This window comes from Somniosus microcephalus, chromosome 7, assembly GCF_052327205.1.
Source record: "Somniosus microcephalus isolate GS21.2 chromosome 7, FLI_Smic_1.0, whole genome shotgun sequence".
NCBI classification, from domain to species: Eukaryota; Metazoa; Chordata; class Chondrichthyes; order Squaliformes; family Somniosidae; genus Somniosus; species Somniosus microcephalus.
The window spans coordinates 23340413-23363161 of record NC_140993.1 but is presented as its reverse complement, the minus strand read 5'-3'; the positions used below and the strand labels follow the sequence as shown (position 1 = coordinate 23363161).

The 22749-nt window shown below is 46.5% G+C and overlaps 1 long non-coding RNA gene across 1 annotated transcript in view; it reads right to left on the bottom strand.

Moving 5' to 3' along the window:
* Positions 1–4439: 4439 nt before the first annotated feature.
* The window catches only part of LOC147114556 (uncharacterized), a 37245-nt gene continuing 18935 nt past the window's right edge, over positions 4440–22749 (bottom strand). Inside the window, exon 3 of the long non-coding RNA XR_015078909.1 lies at positions 4440–5322. This is a non-coding gene — a long non-coding RNA (uncharacterized LOC147114556). The remainder of the gene's footprint in view (positions 5323–22749) is intronic.

Sequence of the window (22749 nt, the reverse complement as noted above, 5' to 3'; positions counted from 1 at the left end):
CTCAAGTTAACACAAAGCCACACAGCTTTGTTTGCGGTCCAGCTTATCAAGCACTTCATTGTTGGTTGACAACATTAGGTTTTAAGATACAAGCTGGCGTAATCTTGTTGTGTGTCTGGCTCGTAAATAGGCAGCCTTATCTTGAAGGTGCAGCTCGCACATAAGCTGAAAATATAATGAAGAAATAATGGACACAAAGGCTTGAGTTACCAGTGGTTCTGCATATCATTATCAGGAACCACTTCTATTCCGCGTTCGGCAGCACTGTATTGTGGTAGGCTGCTGGTGAGGAAAGCGATATTTCCAAATGTTGCCTCTTTATCAAATAAAAACGCTCGAGACATTCCTAAAATTCATTTATCAGCATAACAGTTTCATCTTTCCGTCACATGGAGATCTATTGACACAGGATTGCCTTGGGATGGCATAAATATATGTCACAGAAATGAATTGCGGGTGCTTACCCTTAAACTGCCAATTATCGGCCAGGCATTCAGCGCTGTCGTCCTGAACTGTTCGGCGGATATTTCCTATAATGTGCTCAGGCTGCACACATCACCGGAGCAGCTACTCACATCACTCATGGGGGAGTGCGGCATTGGTGGAAATAAAAACTCGTGTCTTCACAGTTCTCAAGTCATCAGCCCGTGCACTTGGCATTTTATTGCAGTCCAGTAACTGAAAGCCCATGATATTGCTCCTCTGTCATGCTCAAACCCTTCCACAGCGGTAGACACCCACTCGGGATCACAGAATGATACAGCGCAGAAGGAGGCCATTCGGCCCGTCGTGCCTGTGTTGGATAACTTATAGTCAACTGTGTGGAACCGAACTGCGAGAATAATGCACACCATGATATTTTTAGCAGCAGATAACAACAAACCGGAAATCATTGTTAAATGTTACGATTGCATTGCACAGAAATTATTTTTAGCGCAGTGACTAATTAGTAAAGGATTTCTTTGAAGTTGATGGTGCGGTGAATTTGATACCTAATTTAAGAGTTGCTATCTACTCAGTTTTGGACCCAACTGTTTAGTTTTTGATTGGGTTTGTCTGGTTTTATGGTTTTTCTCTGGTTTTTGAATACAATCTATATCAATGATTTGGATGAGGGGACCAAATGTAATATATCCAAGTTTGCTGATGATACAAAGCTAGGTGGGAATGTAAGTTGTGAGGAGGATGCAAAGAGGCTTCAAGGGGATATAGACAGGCTAAGTGAGTGGGCAAGACCATGGTAAATGGAATATAACGTGGAGAAATGTGAAATTATCCACATTGGAAGGAAAAATAGAAAAGCAGAGTATTTTTTAAATGGTGAGAGATTGGGAAATGTTGGTGTTCAGAGGGACCTGGGTGTCCTCGTACACGAATCACTGAAAGTTAACATGCAGGTATAGCAAGCAATTCGGAAAGCAAATGGTACTGTATGTTGGCCTTTATTGCAAGAGGATTTGAGTATAAGAGTAAAGACGTCTTACTGCAATTATACAGGGCCCTGGTGAGACCACACCTGGAGTATTCTGTACAGTTTTGGTCTCCTTACCTAAGGAAGGATATACTTGCCATAGAGGGAGTGCAATAAAGGTTCACCAGACTGGTTCCTGGGATGGGGGAATTGCCATATGAGGAGAGGTTGAGTAGACTAGGTCTATATTCTCTAGAGCTTAAAAGAAGGAGAGGTGATCTCATTGAAACATACACAATTCTTACAGGGCTTGACAGGGTAGATGCAGGAAGAATGTTTCCCCTGGCTGGGGAGTCTAGAACTCGGTGTCACAGTCTCAGAATAAGGGGTCGGCTGTTTAGGACTGAGATGAGGAAACATAGAAACATAGAAGATAGGAGCAGGAGTAGGCCATTCGGCCCCTCAAGCCTGCTCCGCCATTCAATGAGATCATGGCTGATCATCCAAACTCAGTACCCTGTCCCTGCCTTCTCCCCATATCCCTTGATCCCTTTAGCCTTAAGAAATATATCTAACTCCTTCTTGAATATATTTAATTAATTGGCCTCAACTGCCTTCTGTGGTAGAGAATTCCACAGGTTCACCACTCTCTGGGTGAAGAAATTCCTCCTCATCTCTGTCCTAAATGGCTCACCCCTTATCCTTAGACTGTGACCTGAGAAATCTCTCCACTCAGAGGGCTGTGAATCTTTGGAATTCTTTACCCCAGAGAGCTGTGGCGGCTCAGTCATTGAGTATATTCAAGACAGAGATCGATAGATTTTTGGATATTAAGTGAATCGAGGGATATGGGGGATAGTGCAGGAAAGTGGAGTTGAGGTTGAAGATCAGCCATGATCTTATTGAATGGTGGAGCAGGCTCGAGGGGCCGAATGGACTACTCCTGCTCCTATTTCGTATGTTCTTATGTTCTTTGTCCAGAATTTGTAATAATGTAAACCTGCCAATAACTGACTGCACCTCCCAGACCCTCTAGAAGGACAAGGGCAGCAGGCGCATGGGAACACTACCACCTCCAAGTCGCACAGCACCCCGACTTGGAAATATATCGCCGATCCTTCACCGTCACTGGATCAAAATCCTGGAACTCCCTCCCGAACAGCACTGCGGGAGTACCTTCACCACACGGACTGCAGCAGTTCAAGAAGGCGGCTCACCACCACCTTCTCGAGGGGCAATTAGGAATGGGCAATCAATGCTGGCCTGGCCTGGCCAGCGACGCTCACATCCCATGAATGAATGAATAAAAAAATAAGGGTTTTTTAAAATGAAAACTGATGTCTATTTCTCTACCTTATTATGGGAACGCTTTAGTTAATATGGTTTTTAATGATTTTTATATCAGCAGAAAATCAATTATCAGAATGAAAGAAATAATCTCACATCCTGCCCTTCCCCCACTTTGAGCCGGAATTGGCCATAGAGGGCAGCCCAATATCATCGCTGCTCACGGATGGCAGCTAACACATGACACAGCCTGGAACATTCGCCCACGTGGCATATTGTAATGATTTTTATTAACTTACAAATAAAACCCTGATATATATATAACGCTCCAAGGTTTAGTTATAAATGTATATAGGTGGCAAAAACGGATAACATGGCAGGCAGTGAATATGAGCCCAGAAAATCCACAGGGCCGTTCACTCCAGTCTTGTGCCCCAAGGGCGTTTTGGCCAATTGATTGCGTAGTGCTGACCCCACTGGAAATCGCAGGGTCAACTTGTTTAATTAAAGAATAATTAAATATCGCATCTTTCACAACCTCAGGATGTCCCAAAGCACTGTACAGCCAATGAAGGAAAGAAAGTCTTGCATTTATATAGCGCCTTTCATGACCACCAGTGCTTTACAGCCAATGAAGTGTAGTCGCTGTTGTAATGTGGGAAACACGCAGCCAATTTGCCCACAAACAGCAATGTGATAATGACCAGATAATATGATTTAGTGATGTTGATTGAGGGATAAATATTGGCCAGGACACCAGGAATAACTTCCCTGCTCTTCTTCGAAATAGTGGCCGTGGGATCTTTTACGTCCACCTGAGAGGGCAGACACGATTTAATGTCTCATCCGAAAGGCGGCACCTCCGACAGTGCAGCACTTCCTCAGTACTGCACTGGGAGTGTTAGCCTAGCTTTTCTGCTCAAGCCTTTGGAAGTGGGACTTGAACCCACAACCTTCTGTGTCATATATGAAAATACTACCCACTGTGCCATGACTGACTCCTAATCATACTCCAATCCCTTCATCCCCTCGATCATTCTAGTCACTCTCTCTTCTGTATCCTTTCAGTAACTGCAATATTCTTTTTCTGCTGCAGTGACCAGAACTGTGCACAGTGTTCTAAGTGCGGGCGCACCAATGATTTATACAGTGTTAGGTAGGATTACCTCACTATTTTGGCTCAATATTGACCTTTTAATACATCCCAGTGTCTGTTTTGCTTTACTCACTGCTGCCAAGCATTGTTATCTGTGGTTGGCAAAAAGTTGGAGTCCATTATTAAGGAAACAGTAACCGAGCATTTGGATAAACATAATTTAATAGGACAGAGTCAGCATGGTTTTATGAAGGGGAAGTCAGGTTTGACAAATTTGCTCGAATTCTTTGAGGATGTAACATACAGGGTGGATAAAGGGGAACCAGTGGATGTAGTGTATTTGGACTTCCAAAAGGCATTTGACAAGGTTCCACACAAAAGATTACTGATCAAGATAAGAAATCACAGGATTGGGTGTAATATACTGGCATGGGTGGAAGGTTGGCTATCTAACAGAAAACAAAGAGTTGGGATAAATGGTTCATTCTCGGGCTGGCAATCAGTAACTAGTGGTGTTCCGCAGGGGTCAGTGCTGGGACCCCAACTCTTTACAATCTATATTAACAATTTGGCGGAAGGGACCAAGTGCAACGTATCCAAGTTTGCCGATGATACAAAGATGGGAGGGAAAGCAAGATTCAAGATTCAAGATAATTTTATTGCCATATGTAACTAGTACAATGGAATGCTTACTCCCCACTCACTCCCACAATACAAGCATATAATATAAAAGCAAAAAAATAAAAACAAGTATAAATAAAAACAATAAGCAAATAAGCAAAAAGTATAGCGATAACAGTCCAAGTTGCAGGATATGATGAATAGTACAAAAAAGCCTCAATTACCACTGGAAATAATAGTAATGTAATATGATAAATATATGGTAATATAAGTATAATATATATATTTACATAAACATATAACCATAATATATGGGGCAGTGCGATTAGCAGTTCAGTAGGCGCACTGCCTGTGGATAGAAACTGTTCTTAAACCTGCTGGTCCTGGTTCGGATGCTGCGGTACCGACGTCTGGACCGCAGGAGGGAGAACAGTTTGTGCCCAGGGTGATTGGGGTCCTGGATGATGGAGCGGGCCTTGTTCTGGCACCTGGTCTGGAAGATCTCCTCGATGGACGGAAGTGCGCACCCGATGACCTTTTCTGCCGTATTCACAACTCTCTGGATTGCTTTCTTGTTCTGTGCAGTGGTGTTACCATACCACACATTGACACCACTCATCAAGACACTCTCTATGGTGCCGCGGTAAAAGTTCACAAGCCACTGTGTGCTTATGCCGCATTTCCTCAGGCACCATAGAGGGTAGAGGCGCTGGTGTGCCTTCTTCAACATAGCCTCAGTATTATGGTTCCAGGCCAGGTCATCAGAGATCTGCAGTCCCAGGAATCGGAAGCAACTGACGACTTCCACTGGTGTCCCGTCTATGCTGATGGGGCGATGGTTCCCTCGGTGGCTTCTGAAGTCCACGATGAGCTCCTTAATGCAATGAGTGAGGAGGACATAAAAAACCTGCAAAAGGACATAGACAGGCTAAGTGAGTGGGCAGAGATTTGGCAGATGGAATATAATGTTGGAAAGTGTGAGGTTATGCACTTTGGCAGAAAAAATCAAAGAGCAAGTTATTATATAAATGGAGAGAAACTGCAAAGTGCTACAGTACAAAGGGATCTGGGGGTCCTGGTGCATGAAACACAAAAAGTTAGTATGCAGGTGTAGCAGGTGATCAGGAAGGCCAATGGAATCTTGGCTTTTATTGCAAGGGGGATGGAGTATAAAAACAGGGAAGTCTTGCTGCAGTTATACAGGGTATTGGTGAGGCCACACCTGGAATACTGCGTGCAGTTTTGGTTTCCACATTTAAGAAAAGATATACTTGCTCTCGAGGCGGTTCAGAGAAGGTTCACTCGGTTGATTCCGGAGATGAGGGGGTTGACGTATGAGGAAAGGTTGAGTAGGTTGGGACTCTGCTCATTGGAGTTCAGAAGAATGAGAGGCGATCTTATCGAAACATCTAAGATTGTGAGGGGGATTGATCGGGTGAATGCGGGGAGGATGTTTCCACTGATGGGTGAGACTAGAACTAGGGGGCATAATCTAAGAATAAGGGGCTGCGCTTTCAAAACTGAGATGAGGAGAAACTTCTTCACTCAGAGGGTAGTAAATCTATGGAATTTGCTACCCCAGAGAGCTGCGGAAGCTGCAACATTAAATATATTTAAAACGGAGATAGACAGTTTCCTAGCAGATAAGGGAATTAGGGGTTACGGGGAGAGGGCAGGGAAGTGGACGTGAGTCTAGATTCAGATCAGCCATGATCCTATTGAATGGCGGAGCAGGCCCGAGGGGCCGTATGGCCTACTCCTGCTCCTACTTCTTATGTTCTTATGTTATGACAGCTTCAGCTTATTGCCAATCAGGACCTCTTTCATTTTCCGTGAAACATTATTTTCTTTCCATTTAATTAATAGTCTCTTCCTGGATTTTTTTTTGTCCCTATGTGAAGCACTTTGCATTTCTCTAAATTTAATTTAATCTGCCACCTGTCTGCCCAAGTATTCAAATCCTGCTGTAGCCTATCCTGTTCAGCTTCGGGGTCTACTATCTTCATCACCTTTTGTTTCATCTGCAACTGTATCCATTGTACCTGTGAATGCTGGCGCCGATCAACAAGAGAAAAAAGATCCTTTGAAAAGAAAGTGAACTTTTCAAAACTTAGATTTATAGATTTTTTTCACAGGCAAGGGTATTAAGGTTATGGAATGAAGGCGAGTAAATGGAGTTAAGCTACAGATCAGCAATGATCCAACTGAATAGCGGAACAGGCTCGAGGGGCTGAATGGCCTCCTCCTGTTCCTATGTTCCTAGCCTGGCCCGATAGGGAACATAGGTTTGTTGTCTTGGAAGAGAGACGTGAAGATGTTCTGAGGGGTTCCCTGTAGTGGGTCGAAGCAATGAAGCAATGGATTGAATGAACAGTTTCCATTCTTTTCTTACTTGCCCGCTTAAGTCTGTTTCCTCTTACTGCCCACCATGTAACCCGGTCTTTAACTGTTCCTTTCTGTCTGGTCTATCTGCCTATCTCCGGAAGTCCATTGCTTTGTTCGTGATTTTCTCTCTTTCTGTTCTTCCTCGGGTGCGCTTGGTTGCCTCTCAGTTTCATTTCAGTTAATGTTTCTGATGTAGCATTGGTGTGGATTTATGGGTTAGAAACTGGGCTGAAATAAATCAAATCAAATCAAATCAACTTTTATTGTCATTGTTAGTGCACAAGTGCAGTACAACGAAATGTAGGCTTGCAGCTCCCGAGAGTGTACATTTAGATTAAGACATTTAAACATTCAACATTCAACTTACGAAAACAAGCTGGCGGAAAATATAAAAACTAACTCCAAAAGCTTTTATAAATATATCAAAAGGAAAAGACTGGTGAAAACCAAAGTTGGTCCATTGCAGTCAGATACGGGGGAATATATAATGGGAAATAAGGAAATGGCAGATCAACTAAATGCATACTTTGGGTCAGTCTTTACGAAGGAAGACACAAAAAACCTCCCTGGGATATCGGGAAAAATAGGGACATTGGCAAAGGAGGAACTGACGCAAATCAATATCTCTAAGGATATGGTGTTAAGGAAGCTAAAGGGATTGAAGGTGGACAAATCCCCAGGGCCTGATAACATGCATCCTAGGGTACTGAAGGAGGTGGCCCTAGAGATAGCGGATGCACTAAGGATGATTTTTCAGAATTCATTAGACTCGGGAACAGTGCCGATGGATTGGAGGGTAGCTAACGTTACCCCACTATTCAAAAAGGGGGGTAGGGAAAAAGCAGGTAATTACAGACCTGTAAGCCTTACATCAGTTGTGGGCAAAATGCTGGAGTCCATCATTAAGGATGAAATAGCGGAGCACTTAGCAAATGGGGACAGGATAGGACAGAGTCAACATGGATTTACAAAGGGTAAATCGTGCTTGACTAATCTATTGGAATTTTTTGAGGGAGTAACTGGTAGAATAGATGGGGGAGAGCCAGTAGATGTGGTGTACCTGGACTTCCAAAAGGCCTTCGATAAGGTCCCACATAAAAGATTAGCATGGAAAATTGAGGCTCATGGGATAAAGGGGAAAGTTTTGGCGTGGATAGGGAACTGGCTGTCAGATAGAAAACAGAGAGTTGGAATAAACGGCTCATTTTCTGAATGGCAGGCAGTAACAAGTGGGGTACCACAGGGATCTGTCCTGGGCCCCCAGCTGTTCACAATTTACATTAATGACCTGGATCAGGGAGTCGGATGCAGCATTTCCAAATTTGCAGACGACACTAAACTAGGAGGTGGGGTGGGCTCAGAGGAAGAGACCAGGAAGCTCCAGAGCGATTTGGACAGACTGGGCGATTGGGCGGATAAATGGCAGATGCACTATAATGTGGACAAGTGCGAAGTTATCCACCTTGGGTGCAGGAACGGGAGGGCAAATTATTATTTAAATGGCAATAGATTGGGAGAGGGGGAAGTACAGAGAGACCTGGGTGTTCTTGTACACCAGTCACTGAAGGCGAGCATGCAGGTGCAACAGGCGGTCAAGAAGGCAAACGGTATGCTGGCCTTCATAGCAAAAGGGTTAGAATACAGGAACAGGGATACCTTGCTGCAGCTGTACAGGGCACTGGTGAGACCACACCTCGAGTACTGTGTACAGTTTTGGTCGCCTCATCTGAGGAAGGATGTTCTTGCCATGGAGGGGGTGCAGCGGCGATTCACCAGGCTGATACCAGGAATGGCGGGAATGACCTATGAGGAGAGACTATGTAGTTTAGGGATGTACACACTGGAGTTTAGAAGATTGAGAGGGGACCTCATAGAAGTGTATAAAATTCTGACAGGTCTAGACAGACTGGATGCAGAAGGAATGTTTCCCTTGGCGGGTGAAAACAGAACTAGAGGACATAATTTAAGGATAAGGGCTAAACCATTTAGGACAGAGATGAGGGGGAATTTCTTCACTCAGAGAGTGGTGAACCTGTGGAACTCATTGCCACAGAGGGCAGTGTACGCCAGCTCATTAAATATATTTAAGAGGGAATTAGATATATTTCTACGGGCAAAAGGGGTTAAGGGTTACGGAGAGAAGGCGGGGACGGGATACTGAATTAAAGGATCAGCCATGATCTCATTAAATGGCGGAGCAGGCACGAAGGGCCGAATGGCCTACTCCTGCTCCTATCTTCTATGTATCTATGTATTCATTTGGCTTGTAATACATTAACATAAACATAACCATAATAAAGTGCATCGGCAGATGTGCAGGCTTTAGAGTTTATTTGTGGAGTTCAGTAGGATGACAGCCCTGGGAAAGAAGCTGTTCCTAAATCTGGTCGTACGGGTGCGAATGCATCTGTAGCGTCTCCCAGATGGCAGGAGGGCGAACAGACTGTGGCTGGGGTGGGTAGGGTCTTTGATGATGGACCGTGACCTCCGTAAACAGCGTTTCTGGTATATGTGCTCTATGGTCGGTAGCCGGGTGCCGGTAATGCGACATTTGAGCTGCTGTACATGGTATTAAGATGTTCTTTGCACTTTTTAATTTGCAGTATGGGTAAGTAGAGGTTTTTAATCACCATTCTCACTGAGTATTTTTGAAGCATCTGAGTCATCTGAACTGATGCCAGGCTTGTCAAACAATCACATCCAAATGCTAACCTATCTTTTTCTTTCCGTCACAGTTCTGCTGTGCTTTTCAGCATTTTCTATTTTTCTTTCAGCTTTATAACATTTTTTTTCCTCTTGATTGCATTCCTTCCTGACTCAGATCTGTACCAATCCCCTCCTTAAAAGAAAGGATACCAAACAACTGCATCAAATGTATTGATGTGGAAATGAAAATGGGAGGACACAGTGACTATGCATGAATAAAATCTTTAGACAATAACAATAACAACTTGTATTTATATAGCGCCTTTTATGTGGTAAGACGTCCCAAGGCGCTTCACAACAGCGTTATCAAACACAGTTTGACACCGAGCCACATAAGGAGATATTAGAGCAGGTGACCAAAAGCTTGGTCAAAGAAGTAGGTCTTAAGGAGCGTCTCAAGGAGGAGAGAGAGGTCGAGAGGCGGAGAGGTTTAGGGAGGGAATTCCAGAGCTTAGGGCCCAGGCAGCTGAAGGCACGGCCGCCAATGGTGGAGAAATAAAGCTGGGGTTGCGCAAGAGGGCAGAATTGGCAGAGCGCAGAGATCTTGGAAGGTTGTAGGTTAACGAGAGATTTCATAGAGGTGTTCAAAATTTATGAGGGGATTCTTCCCTTCCCTTCCTTGACTTCTCTGACTCCATTTCTGGTGATAGGCTATCGACAAACACCCACTACAATCCTACTGACTCCCACAGCTATCTGGACTACATTCCCTCCCACCCTGCTTCCTGTAAGGACTCGATTCCATTTTCCCAGTCTTACACGGTTCCAATGAAGCTCAACGTAAGCTCGAGGAACAGCATCTCATCTTTCGATTAGGCACTTCACAGCCTTCTGGACTCAACATTGAGTTCAACAATTTCAGATCATAATCTCTGCCCCCATTTTCTCAGGCGGCAGCTGTTGATGATTCTGCCATCCCCATTTGCAACATTTAATCTCTCCAGCCTTCCACCCTAGCACAGACCGTCCCTTTAGTTCCTTCCTTCCCTCCCCCCCACTTTCCCTGCCCCTACACCTGCTTAAAACCTGTTACATCTCTAACGTTTTCCAGTTCTGACGAAGGGTCATCAACCTGAAACGGTAACTCTGTTTCTCTCTCCACAGACGCTGCCTGACCTGGAGAGATTAAGAGACAAAGGAGATGATGGTGCAAGGCATAACATGTATAACTTAAGCTTGCTTGATGCCATCATTTATAATTTTTTGAGATTTCAGAGCTAAAATAACGAGCTCCTGAAAAAGAGTTCTCATTTTTAAGGCAGATAAATATTTATGTTTTATAAATGGCACAACGGATGAAGCGTTACGATTTTAAATACAGCATTAAAAATTTAGTTTCCCATCACAAGCTGTTCCGTGTCTTTTTCTTTTTAAAAAAAAGCACCACAACAGCTTAGTATTTTCACAGTAAAAATGTTTCAGCAACTCGCATCCTCCCTGAAGACATTAACCCTTTGTTAAAGCCGCCAAATACGTCTGTGAATCCCAATGGAAATTCCCAGAATGTTAGAAGGAAAACATAAAATGAATCAGCTATCACTGAAGCAACAGCTGATCTCCCAGTGGACAGGAAGGGATGTGCATTCACTGATTTGTCCAGGCCAGGTGCCTCTGTTTGTTCTGTATTCATAAGGCGCAGTGCCGATTCCTCTTTGCGAGCATCCCCAGAGAACATCGGTGCACTTCCTCTTGTGTTAGGCGAAGAAAATCTACCAGTAGATGCCAGAGAATTTCATGCTGGCCACCAAGTGTTGAAAGGACCTCGCCGTCAGGCCAGTTTTTGTTTGAGGGTGAGGGGGCCATCAGGTCTCCGTCTCAGCCGTGGTTCAGTGGACAGCACTTCTCACCTCTGAGTCAGAAGGTTGTGGGTTCTCAGTCCCACCCCCCGCCCCCCCCCACCCCCACCAGAGGCTCGAGCTCAAAAATTCCAGGCTGACGCCCCAGTGCCCAGTACTGAGGGAGCGCTGCGCTGTCGGAGGCGCCGTCATTTGGCAGTGGCTTCGAAAGAGACAAGTTAAAGCGCAGTTCCATCCTCGCAGCTAAACATCACAGCCGTGCTCCAGACCCTCGGCCTGCCAATCAATTAGTGTTCATGTGCCACTCCAGAGACTTGAGCACAAAAATCTAGGCTGACACTCCAGTGCGGTACTGAGGGAGTGCGGTACTGAGGGAGTGCTGCACTGTCGAAGGTGCCGTCTTTCAGATGAGACGTTAAACCGAGAACCCCTCTGCTCTCTCAGGTGGACGTAAAAGATTCCATGGCACTATTCCGAAGAAGAGCAGGGGAGTTATCCCCGGTGTCCTGGACAGTATTTATCCCTCAATCAATATCACAAAAACAGATTATCTGGTCATTATCCACATTGCTGTTTGTGGGAGCTTGCTGTGCACAAATTGGCTGCTGCGTTTCCGACATTACAACAGTGACTGCACTTCAAAAGTACTTCATTGGCTGTAAAGCACTTTGGGACGTCCTGAGGTCATGAAAGGTGCTATAGAAATGCAAGTCTTTCTTTTTCTTAAGGAACAAACCCATCGAAACCTGAAAGGCCTCAACTTCCTCTTTCAATGAAAAATTGGGAAGACCTTTTTTTAATATAACGACCCGTGATCAAAATTGCAAGAACAAGGAGCTTTGAGATTCACGAAGAATAGCCCCTCGGGCGGGGCACTGTAGGTGTGCAGTGGCTGTGGAACTGTAGCCGAGCATGAATCTGTGCCTTCAAAGAGAGCGGGGAGAGAGAAAAGGAGGAGGGAGAATTGGGGGAAATGAACCTTTAACAAATTGTGGTATCACGCAGCTTTAAATTATTTTTACAGCTGTTTTACTTGATCACTTTTTTCTGCTCACTTTTATTCGTGGCATTCCCTTCTTTCTTAACGAGAGCAAACCAGCGTTCTATTGGTAGAATGGCAGGAGGTGCCAGTCTATTGGTAGAATAGCAGGAGGTGCCCGTCCATTGAGCAAGGAGACACTTTAGGCACTTTGGCTTTGATAGAATGCCATCAGCCGCAAAAGCACAGTGACTCTGGAGTTGGTGCCACCCTCCAATACAAAGCTATGGACCTCCATAGGTCTGATGGCATTAGAGACCTACTGCCATCAGATTCTGCTTCCTTGCAGACGCATAGACCTTATTTAGGAGCACTAGCTACGAGGAAAGATTGGAACAGAGGAGGCTGACGGGAGACTGAGATGAGGTGTATAAAATTATCAAGGGCCTAGATAGAGTGGATAGGAAGGAACTGTTTCCCTTAGCAGAGAGGTCAATAACCAGGGGGCTTAGATTTAAAGTAATTGGTAGAAGGATTAGAGGGGAGTTGAGGAGAAATGTTTTCACCCAGAGTGTAATGTATATACCTTTAAGAGGGGAACTATCTTTTACAGCTCATGTATACTGCAGTACCGGCAGTGACCACACCTGTACATAGCACTGAGTAGTAATCTGTACAGATCAGTTCCACTGTGAGCCACGTTGAGTAAACACCTGTTGTACCGTTTCTCCTGCAGTCTGTGTCTTATTATACACAGACACAACATTGGGGACGAGGCAAGTTCGAACCTACCTGCAACTCTGCATCACCTCCCGGGGATTCATTCCTGGAGATCAGTGGATTGGAGGTCAAGACCAGAGGCTTGGGCGTCGACCACGGGCAACCACCCAGTCATCAAGCAGAGACTCGAGAATTGCGGGGGAGGCTGTCGAGAGCCAGTCTTGGCTTTCCAGTCGAGGTGGTCCAGCGAAACGGGCTGGCAACAGGTAGTGCGCAGACCCTTCCTGGACAGCAGCGGGCTAGAGCCCGACCGAGCGGCACAGCAAAGGGCCAAGCAGCATCGACGGGGGGGAGAGAGAGAGAGGGCAGAGCGCACAGGGCGCAGCCTGTGTTCAGGGGCCGAGCAGCATCGGAGAGAGGGAGAGAGAGAAGCACAGAAACCCGCGAGGCACCGCCATTGCCACGAGGACCGCCGAGAGCGGCGTTGGCAGCAGCGCAGGAGAAGCGCGCGAAACCTACAGGGCGCCGCCATTGCCACGAGAACCACCGGGAGCGGCGTTGGCAGCAGCGGGGGAGGAAGGAAAGACACCATTTTAAGCCATTGGGAGATGCCATTTTAAACCACACCCAAAATGCCGAAGAGTGGCAGTATCACCGCATTTGACAATGAAGTCGAAGATTGGACTACATATGTCGAATGAATGGAGGTGTACTGCAAGGCAAATGAGGTGTCAGATGACAAGAAAGCGTCGGTATTGTTAAATTTAATGGGTGCAAAGACGTATAGTTTATTACGAAATCTAGTAACCCCAACGAAGCCAATGGAAAAGAGTTTTGAAGACATAGTAACGATACTACAGGAACATTTAAACCCCACACCGCTGCTGAAAGCAGAAAGATTCAAGTTTCACAAACAGAACCAGCATAAGGATGAAAGCAATGCTGATTATTTAACAGAACTGCGCAAACTATCGAAACACTGCCAGTTTGGAGCGGGACTGGCAGATACCTTAAGGGACAAGTTTGTGTGTGGGCTTCAAAGTGAAGGAACCCAGAAACGGCTTTTATCTGAGAAGGACCTTATGCTGGTAAAGGCTTTCAGCATTGCGGTATCATATGAAGCAGCAGCATGGGGCGCTGCAGAGATACAACAAAGACCGCAAGAATATGGCACAAACGAAATGTCATATGGAACAGAGAAGTGCTATCGCTGCGGCAGAACAACACACGACCAGAATGATTGCTGGTTCAAAGACAAAGTGTGCAGACAGTGTGGAAAAGTAGGACACATAGCATGAGTCTGCAGGTCGGGAAAGAAAACCAGCAATAAGAAACCTACCAAAGGACAGTACAAGAAGATACATAAGATGACGGAGAATAGTTCAGACGAACAAAAGAGTGATAACGACTCCGAAAGCAGGGAACTGAGTTGTCTGAAACTACATAATGTGATCACAACGGAGGATCACCGAACCATTTGGGTCACTCTCAAGATAGCAGGAGTCCAGGTAAAGATGGAATTGGACACAGGATCAGCCCTAACAGTCATAAACCGACGGGACTACGAGCGGCTATTCTCACACATACGCTTGAGACACACAAAAATTATTTTGAAGACGTACACGGGGCAAAAAGTCTACCCCAAAGGTAAAATAAGGGTGACCGTTATATATAACGGTAAGGAAACACCAAAACTAGACCTGTATGTATTGCAAGATGGAGGACCACCATTACTGGGACGTGAATGGATCCGGAAAATACAACTGGATTGGCATTCCATACAGGCACTGACTGTGGCTGACAAAAAGGAAGACGACGTCACACCTGGGTGACTGTCAAAGATCCTAACTGACGTGAAAGAAGTGTTCCAGCAAGGACTCGGAACACTAAAAGCCATGACAGCGACAATTAAAATTGAAGAAAACGCAAGCCCAAAATTTTTTAAGGCCACACCGGTACCTTATGCGATCCGCCCAGCCGTCGAAGCAGAGCTGGAGAGTCTGGAACGTTCAGGTGTACTGTCCAAGGTAGACTGGAGCGAGTGGGCTACACCCATCATTCCTGTGATGAAAAAGTCATTGAGCAGCACGCCTGGGGAACCAAGGAGGGTTCGCATCTGTGGGGGCTTTAAGGTAACAGTGAACCCGGTCCTTCACACCGTACAATATCCACTTCCGCAGATTGAAGATATTTTCGCCTCGCTATCTGGAGGGAAATGCTTCACTAAGATTGATCTGGCCCAGGCATATCTGCAAATGGAGGTAGAAGAAGCATCAAAAAAATACCTCACAATCAACACCCATAAAGGTCTCTACCAATACAACCGGCTGGTATTCGGGGTAGCATCAGCTCCGGCTATTTGGCAGAGGGCAATGGAACAAGTCCTGCAAGGGATCCCAGGGACCCAGTGTTATTTGGACGACATCCTGGTCACGGGCGAAAATGACAGTGATCACCTTGCCAACCTGGAGCAGGTGCTCACTAGATTGCAGGAATATGGGCTCCGAGCTAACCGCCCCAAATGCGAGTTTTTTTAGAAAACAGATCTCGTATTGTGGCCACGTTATCGATAAAGAGGGGTTACATAAGTCCCCAGAGAAGATTGAGGCAGTAGTCAAGGCTCCAGCAACGGAAAATGTGTCACAACTGAGGTCGTTCCTCGGGCTGGTAAACTACTACCATAAGTTCTTGCCAAATTTGTCTACAATACTACACCCACTGAACACCCTACTGCAAACTGGGGTGCCATGGAAGTGGAGTGACGAATGTAGACGAGCTTTCCAGAAGAGCAAAACACTAATCACATCGAAAGAGGTATTGGCCCATTAAAACCCAGCATTACCAATTCGGTTGGCATGTGATGCGTCACCCTACGGCATTGGAGCGGTGCTGTCGCACAAATTCTCGGATGGCTCAGAGAGGCCAATAGCCTTTGCGTCATGATCACTAACCTCAGCCGAGCGTAACTACGCCCAGATTGACAGGGAGGCCCTCAGCCTAGTGTGGGGCGTGAAAAAGCTCAATCACTATCTGCATGGGCAGAAATTCACCTTGCTGACTGATCACCAGCCTCTTGTCTCCATTTTTAATCCGAAGAAGGGCGTTCCGGTGATGACTGTGCAACGACTACAAAGATGGTCATTTTTCTAGGGGCGCACCACTATGAGATTGAATATAAGGGCACGAAACAGCATGGAAATGCTGATGGGCTATCACGCCTGCCACTGCCTACTGCGGAGGAAGCACCAGCAGTGGATCCTGTCGAAATATTCCATTCGACTAAAGTTGAATACCTACCGGTAGCTAATGCTTGTATCGAAAAGGAAACCCGAAATGACCCGACACTGTCTCGGGTATATGACTTGACGGTGAAGGGATGGCCAGCACATGGCGACTCACTGTTGCCAGCATTCTCGACAAGGAAAGAACAGCTGTCAGTGTGCCGGGGGACCTTAATGTGTGGATCCCGAGAGGTAATTCCACCCAAGTTAAGGGATAGAGTGCTCAATGAGCTTCATGAGGGTCATCTGGGAGGGGTAAAAATGAAAAGCCTAGCCAGGGCTTATGTGTGGTGGCCGGGAATCGATAAACAAATCGAGGACCTGACCAAGAGCTGCTCAGGATGCCAGACAGTCCAAAATGCACCACCACAGGCCCCTCTACACCCATGGGAGTGGCCCTCATCTCCATGGCAACGGTTGCATATTGATTTTGCTGGTCCATTCATGGACTCAATGTTTTTAATAGCCGTGGATGCGCACTCGAAATGGCCTGAGGTCATCAAAATGTCCTCCACCACCACGGAGAAAACTATTGCAGTCCTACGGACCATCTTTGCCAGGAATGGCTTGCCAGAACAGATTTGCTCCGACAACGGATCACAGTTTGTGTCCGAAGAGTTCCGGAGGTTCTTGAAAAAGAATGGGGTAAGGCATTCCACATCCGCCCCGTATCATCCAGTCACAAATGGATTGGCTGAGAGGTTCGTACAAACCTTTAAGAAGGCAATAAAGGCTATGTACAATGACAACATAACGCTGCAACACAAGGTGGACAATTTTCTGTTCGCCTACCGGAATGCGACACACGCAGTCACCAACCAGGCCCCAGCCATGATGTTCTTTAACCGAAGGTTAAGATCTTGCCTGGATTTGCTCAGACCAAACGTACGAAGAGATGTTGAGAGTAAGCAATTCCAGCACATTCATGAGAAGCCAACAAGGAGCTTCAATGTAGGGCAACCAGTCTTGGCCCGCGACTACCGAACAGAAAAATGGCAGCCAGGAACGATATGCACACGGCAGGGCCCACTAATGTACACAGTGGACTTGGGGAGAGCATCGTGAGACGCCATGCTGACCAGATGCTAGAGTCACAGGAACAAGTCAACCCCATGCCTCGCCCATACGTACCTGGTGATGAACCCGATGTACAGGTCGCATCTACCCCAGAAACAGTAGCATCGGAAGCTGATGAACCAACCAACGACAGGGGACCAGAATCGCCTCCGCACCAAGAGCAAGACACTCGGGAAAGGCGCTATCCAGAAAGGATCAGGAAGCCTCCCCAAAGACTGAATATATAAATAGACTATTTTCAGCTAATGTTGCATGTTAAAAGTGTTAATTGTAATTAGCTTGATATTTAATTGTTAAATGAGTGTTATGGTACTGTTAATCTAAAAGGGGAGGAATTGTAATGTATGTACCTTTAAGAGGGGAACTATCTTTTACAGCTCTTGTATACTGCAGTACCGGCAGTGACCACACCTGTCTATAGCACTGAGTAGTAATCTGTACAGATCAGTTCCACTGTGAGCCACGTTGAGTAAACATCTGTTGTACCGTTCTCCGCAGTCTGTGTCTTATTATACACAGACACAACACAGAGGGTAGTGGGGGGGGTGAGAACTCACTGCTTGAAAGGGTGTAGAAGTGGTAGAGGCAGAAACCCTCATCGCATTTAAAAAGTACTTGGATATGCACTTGAAGTGCTGTAACCTACAGGGCTACGGACCAAGAGCTGGAAAGTGGGATTAGGCTGGATAGCTCTTTTTCAGCCGGCACAGACACGATGGGCCGAATAGCCTCCTTCAGCACCTTAAATTTCTATGATTCTATGACTCTATGAAAGAGCAAAGGCAGATAATAACATAATGCAAGGAAGTCATAAATCACTGCTCACCCAAAGCCCCTACTTAAATATGAGAGCTTTTGGGCGAAAAATTCATATACTTAACTGCCACCTGTTAGCGCCAGAGAGCCTCGAAAAAATGGCGGCCGCCGCTCTTGCGCCAGCTGGAGGCGGTCTGCGCAGCGGCAGTGTGTGAGGCTGGTGGTGCAGTTGGTAGGAGACGGCTTTTGAAGATGCATTCACTGACCTTGACCAGTGGTCTGAGGTCATGAAGCTTCTTTGGGCACTGGAGCGAGGTGGTGGGGGCGACACCGCTGGCAGTGACGGCCTTAGTGACGTACTCCCACATCGTTCTTTCTGGAGGGCCTCCTGGCCCCTGTGGGTAGAGGGCCGCTCTTGCAGTGTTGACCCCCTGCTCAAAGCTGGAGTGCTGCGTGCGAGACCCTGGGTGACCCTTCCCTGGCTTGCTGAGCAATTTGTGTTAGTGTTGAGGCAGTTTTCCCCTTTGTTCAGTTGAGGAAGATAATTCAGCATTAAGAGCTGAATAATCGCATTTGGAACTTTTTAAAAATATTGAATATTTGTAAAATGACAGAAAAGGGCAGAAAAATGTATTGAATCAGTGCATTTTATTTTCCCTTGCTTCAGTGCGCATGGCCCCTTTAAATTTTAGTGCTCCTCACGGCCCACAATGCATCGTGAGTTTCACAGCCTCGCACACAGACGCACCAGGACTACAAATTGGTCCCGGATCCCTCGTGCAACTCCACCAGGACGGCGTTGCACTCAAGGTTAGTGCTGCGCCACCAACCTCCATGGCCCCCCACACCAACTTAGGTCGGTTAGCGCTGCGGCCATTTCGGGCGGCCATTAACGGCAGTTGGCGGTGACACCGACTGCTTTGCTGGCGATCACCAATGATATTTAATTCTTCCATTAACTCTTAGGAGTACAATATTATGGTGGTTGCTGTTACTGGGCTAGTAATCACGAGGTCTGGGAGGACGAGAGTTCAAACCGCCGCCAGAGCCAGTTTGAAAATTCGAATCGAGTTCAAAAAGAATCTGGAGAGAAAAAGCTGGGATCAGCGAAAGTGACCATGAAGCTGTCGGATTGTCGTAAAAACCCAAGTGCTTCGCTGATGTCCTTTAGGAAAGGAAACCTGCCGTCTTTACCGGTCTGACCTACACGTGACTCCAGTCACGCACCAAGTCCCATTCGCCCAACACCCCTGTGCTCGCTCACCTACATTGGCTCCCGGTTAAGCAGCGCCTCGATTTCAAAATTCTCATCCTTGTTTTCAAATCCCTCCATGGCCTCGCCCCCTCCCTACCTCTGTAATCTCCTTCAGCCCCACAACCCTCCGAGGTATCTGTGCTCCTCTAATTCTGCCCTTTTGAGCATCCCTGATTGTAATCGCTCAACATTTGCTGGCCGTGCCTTCTGCTGCCTTGGCCCTAAGCTCTGGAATTCCCTCCCTAAACCTCTCCGCCTCTCGACCTCTCTTTCCTCATTGAAGGCGCTCCTTAAAACCTACCCCTTTGACCAAGCTTTTGGTCACCTGCCCTAATTTATCCTTATGTGGATCGGTGTCAAATTTTTTGTCTTAAAATACTCCTGTGCAGCACCTTGGGACGTTTTACTATGTTAAAGGCGTTGTATAAATACAAGTTGTTGTTGTTGTTGTCCCACACAAGGTGCTTTGCTCTGAACGACTCTTTGAAGTGGCCTAACAAGCGTCTCATGTGTATCCAAGTGTTACAGTGGTTCAGGAAGAAGGCCCACCACCACCTTCTCAGGGTAACTAGGGATGGACGATAAATGCCGTCTTTTCCAGTGATGCCCACATCCCAAGAATGAATTACAAAAAAAATATTACAGTTACATTCTTTTTCTAGTGAGAAGCAAACAACTTGTACTGTTAGTCATCATGGAGACTCAGCTATGCGATTACTTGAATCAAAGTGTGTTGGCTGTCGTGTTGGAGTGATCTTGGAAATACATATTCTTTTCATAGTATCCTATTTATAGTTATGTCAAGAGCAGTTTTTCATGAATACCTTTCAGGATCTCCAGTCATGATGCTCCATTGAGTGAATTGTTAAGCTTGTAATTATTTTTCTTTGTTTGGGAAAACTGTGGCTCTGAAAAGACAACACACTACCACACCACTGAGAAATTGCTGTCTGTGCTCTTCTTTCATGACATTTACTGGCTGTAACACAATCCCGTGGCATTTTCTAAAGAGGTCGTCTGTCTAATCAAAAAACGTTATTGAGGTGTCTGCTCTTTAATCTTTTCTTTAAACCCAAGGCACACTTCAATTCTGATTGGGTTTTTACCCTGGATATCAACAGGATCAATTGCAGAGTGCCGGTGGAGCGGTTTGCAATATGAGAGACACGTTCCCCTTTGGGGATTTGACTGCCTTGGGAACGAAGATGAGCCCTGAGTTAGTTTGACAGGAAGGCAGGAGGGTTCTATTCTTAAAATGGTCTGTAAGGTAATGTTCTGAAGGGAAGCTAAAAGAAGGCACAATCTCTCTGCGCACAATTCTAGCCTTTGAATCACCTGCATTCTGACTAACACAAGATGTGTTTCGGAATGCTGCTTTTGATGGAAGTACATAGCACTCGATGCCAATTGACTATTCGGAATGCCCAAGAGGGATTTGGGAAAATGTGGTATGGACCAGATTTGACATAGCCTTGGAGTTAACAATGGGCATTTTGACAAGGGTGAAAAATTGTCTGGAAATTATGCTGAGCAGTATTATTGTATGAACAACAGAAAATGCTTGAAAAACTCAGCAGGTCAGGCAACATCCATGGACAGAAATTTGAGTTGACGTTTCGGGTCGAACCCTTCTTTGAAACTGGAAAGAAAAGATAGATCGGAGGCAGGGCTGCGATCGGACAAAAGAATAAAAGAAACAAAAGAAGTAAAAAAGAGGCAATAAAAGGTATTAGAAGCTAGACGAGATGGTAATAGGCTGAGATTAGGTGTAAAGTGTACTGGCAGGGCAAGAGATAGCTGCCAGGTGTGAGAGAGAAACAAAAGGAAAGGGGGGGGGGAAAAGGAGTGGAAAAATTACAAGAAAAAATGAAATAGGGGCCGAGGTTATGATCTGAAATTGTTGAACTCTATATTGAGTCCGGAAGGCTGCAGAGTACCTAATCAAAAGATGAGGTGCTGTTCCTCGAGTTTACAGTGAGCTTCCGTGGAACAATACAAGAGGCCAAGGACGGTGAGGTCCGAGTGGGAATGGAGCGGTGAATTAAAATGACAGGCGACCGGAAGCTCGGGGTCACCCTTACGGACTGAACGGAGGTGTTCCGCAAAGCGATCACCCAATCTGCGTTTGGTCTCCCCAATGTAGAGGAGACCGCATCGTGAGCAGCGAATACAGTATACTAGATTGCGAGAAGTACAAGTAAATCGCTGTTTCACCTGGAAGGGGTGTTTGGGGCCCTGGATAGTGGGAAGGGGGGAGGTATAGGGGCAGGTGTTACATCTCCTGCGCTTGCACGGGAAGGTACCAGGCGAAGGGGAAGGGCTGTTGGGAGTGATAGAGGAGTGGACTAGGGTGTCTCGGAGGGAGCGGTCCCTACGGAATGCTGAAAGGGGAGGGGAAGATGTGTTTGGTGGTGGGATCACTTTGGAGGTAGCGGAAATGGCGGAGGATGATCTGTTGAATGTGGAGGCTGGTGGGGTGAAAGGTGAGGACAAGGGGAACCCTATCGTGGTTCCGGGAGGGAGGGGCAGGGGTGAGGGCAGAAGTGCGTGAGATAGAACGGACACGGTCGAGGGCCGTGTCGACCACGGTAGAGGGGAATCCTCGGTTGCGGAAAAAGGAAGACATGTCGGAAGCACTGGTGTGGAAGGTGACATCGTCGGAGCAGATACGGCGGAGGCGGAGAAACTGGGAGAATGGAATAGAGTCCTTACAGGAGGTGGGGTGGGAGGAAGTGTAGTCCAGGTAGCTGTGGGAGTCAGTGGGCTTGTAGTGAATATTGGTCGATAACCTATCCCCAGAGATGGAGACGGAGAAGTCGAGGAAGGGAAGGGAAGAGTCAGAGATGGACACTTTGGGGGGGGTGGAAATTGGGTTGATTTGCGCATCTCGTTAGCGCCCCTGGGAGCTCATTAGCTCAGCGGGAGGTTAGCAGTGGCGGTAGCCAGTAGCGCCCAGCGGCCCTGCGCCGCCGGCGATGACATCATCGCCTTGCGCAGCGCCCCGGCCGAAAACTTCCCTTGCGCCCCCTGACCTATCGGCGGATGATATGTCCGACAGGGTCAGGGGCCATTTTTGCAGCGTCGTCGGCGCTACTTAAAGGGGCAGGTATCGGGCGGCCATTTCAATTTTAATTTTGCCAATCGCTCAGCCTGGCACTCTTCTTGATGCCCATTGTTAACTCCAAGACTATGTCAAATCTGGTCCATACCACATCTTCCCAAAGCCCTCTTGGGCATTCCGAATGGTCAATTGGCATCGAGTGCTATGTACTTCCATCAAAAGCAGCATTCCTATATCATAGGTATGAGACGGGAATTGGGTAAGATTGATTGGGTGGTGTTTCTGGGGGGATTGACAGTGGATAGACAATGGCAAGCA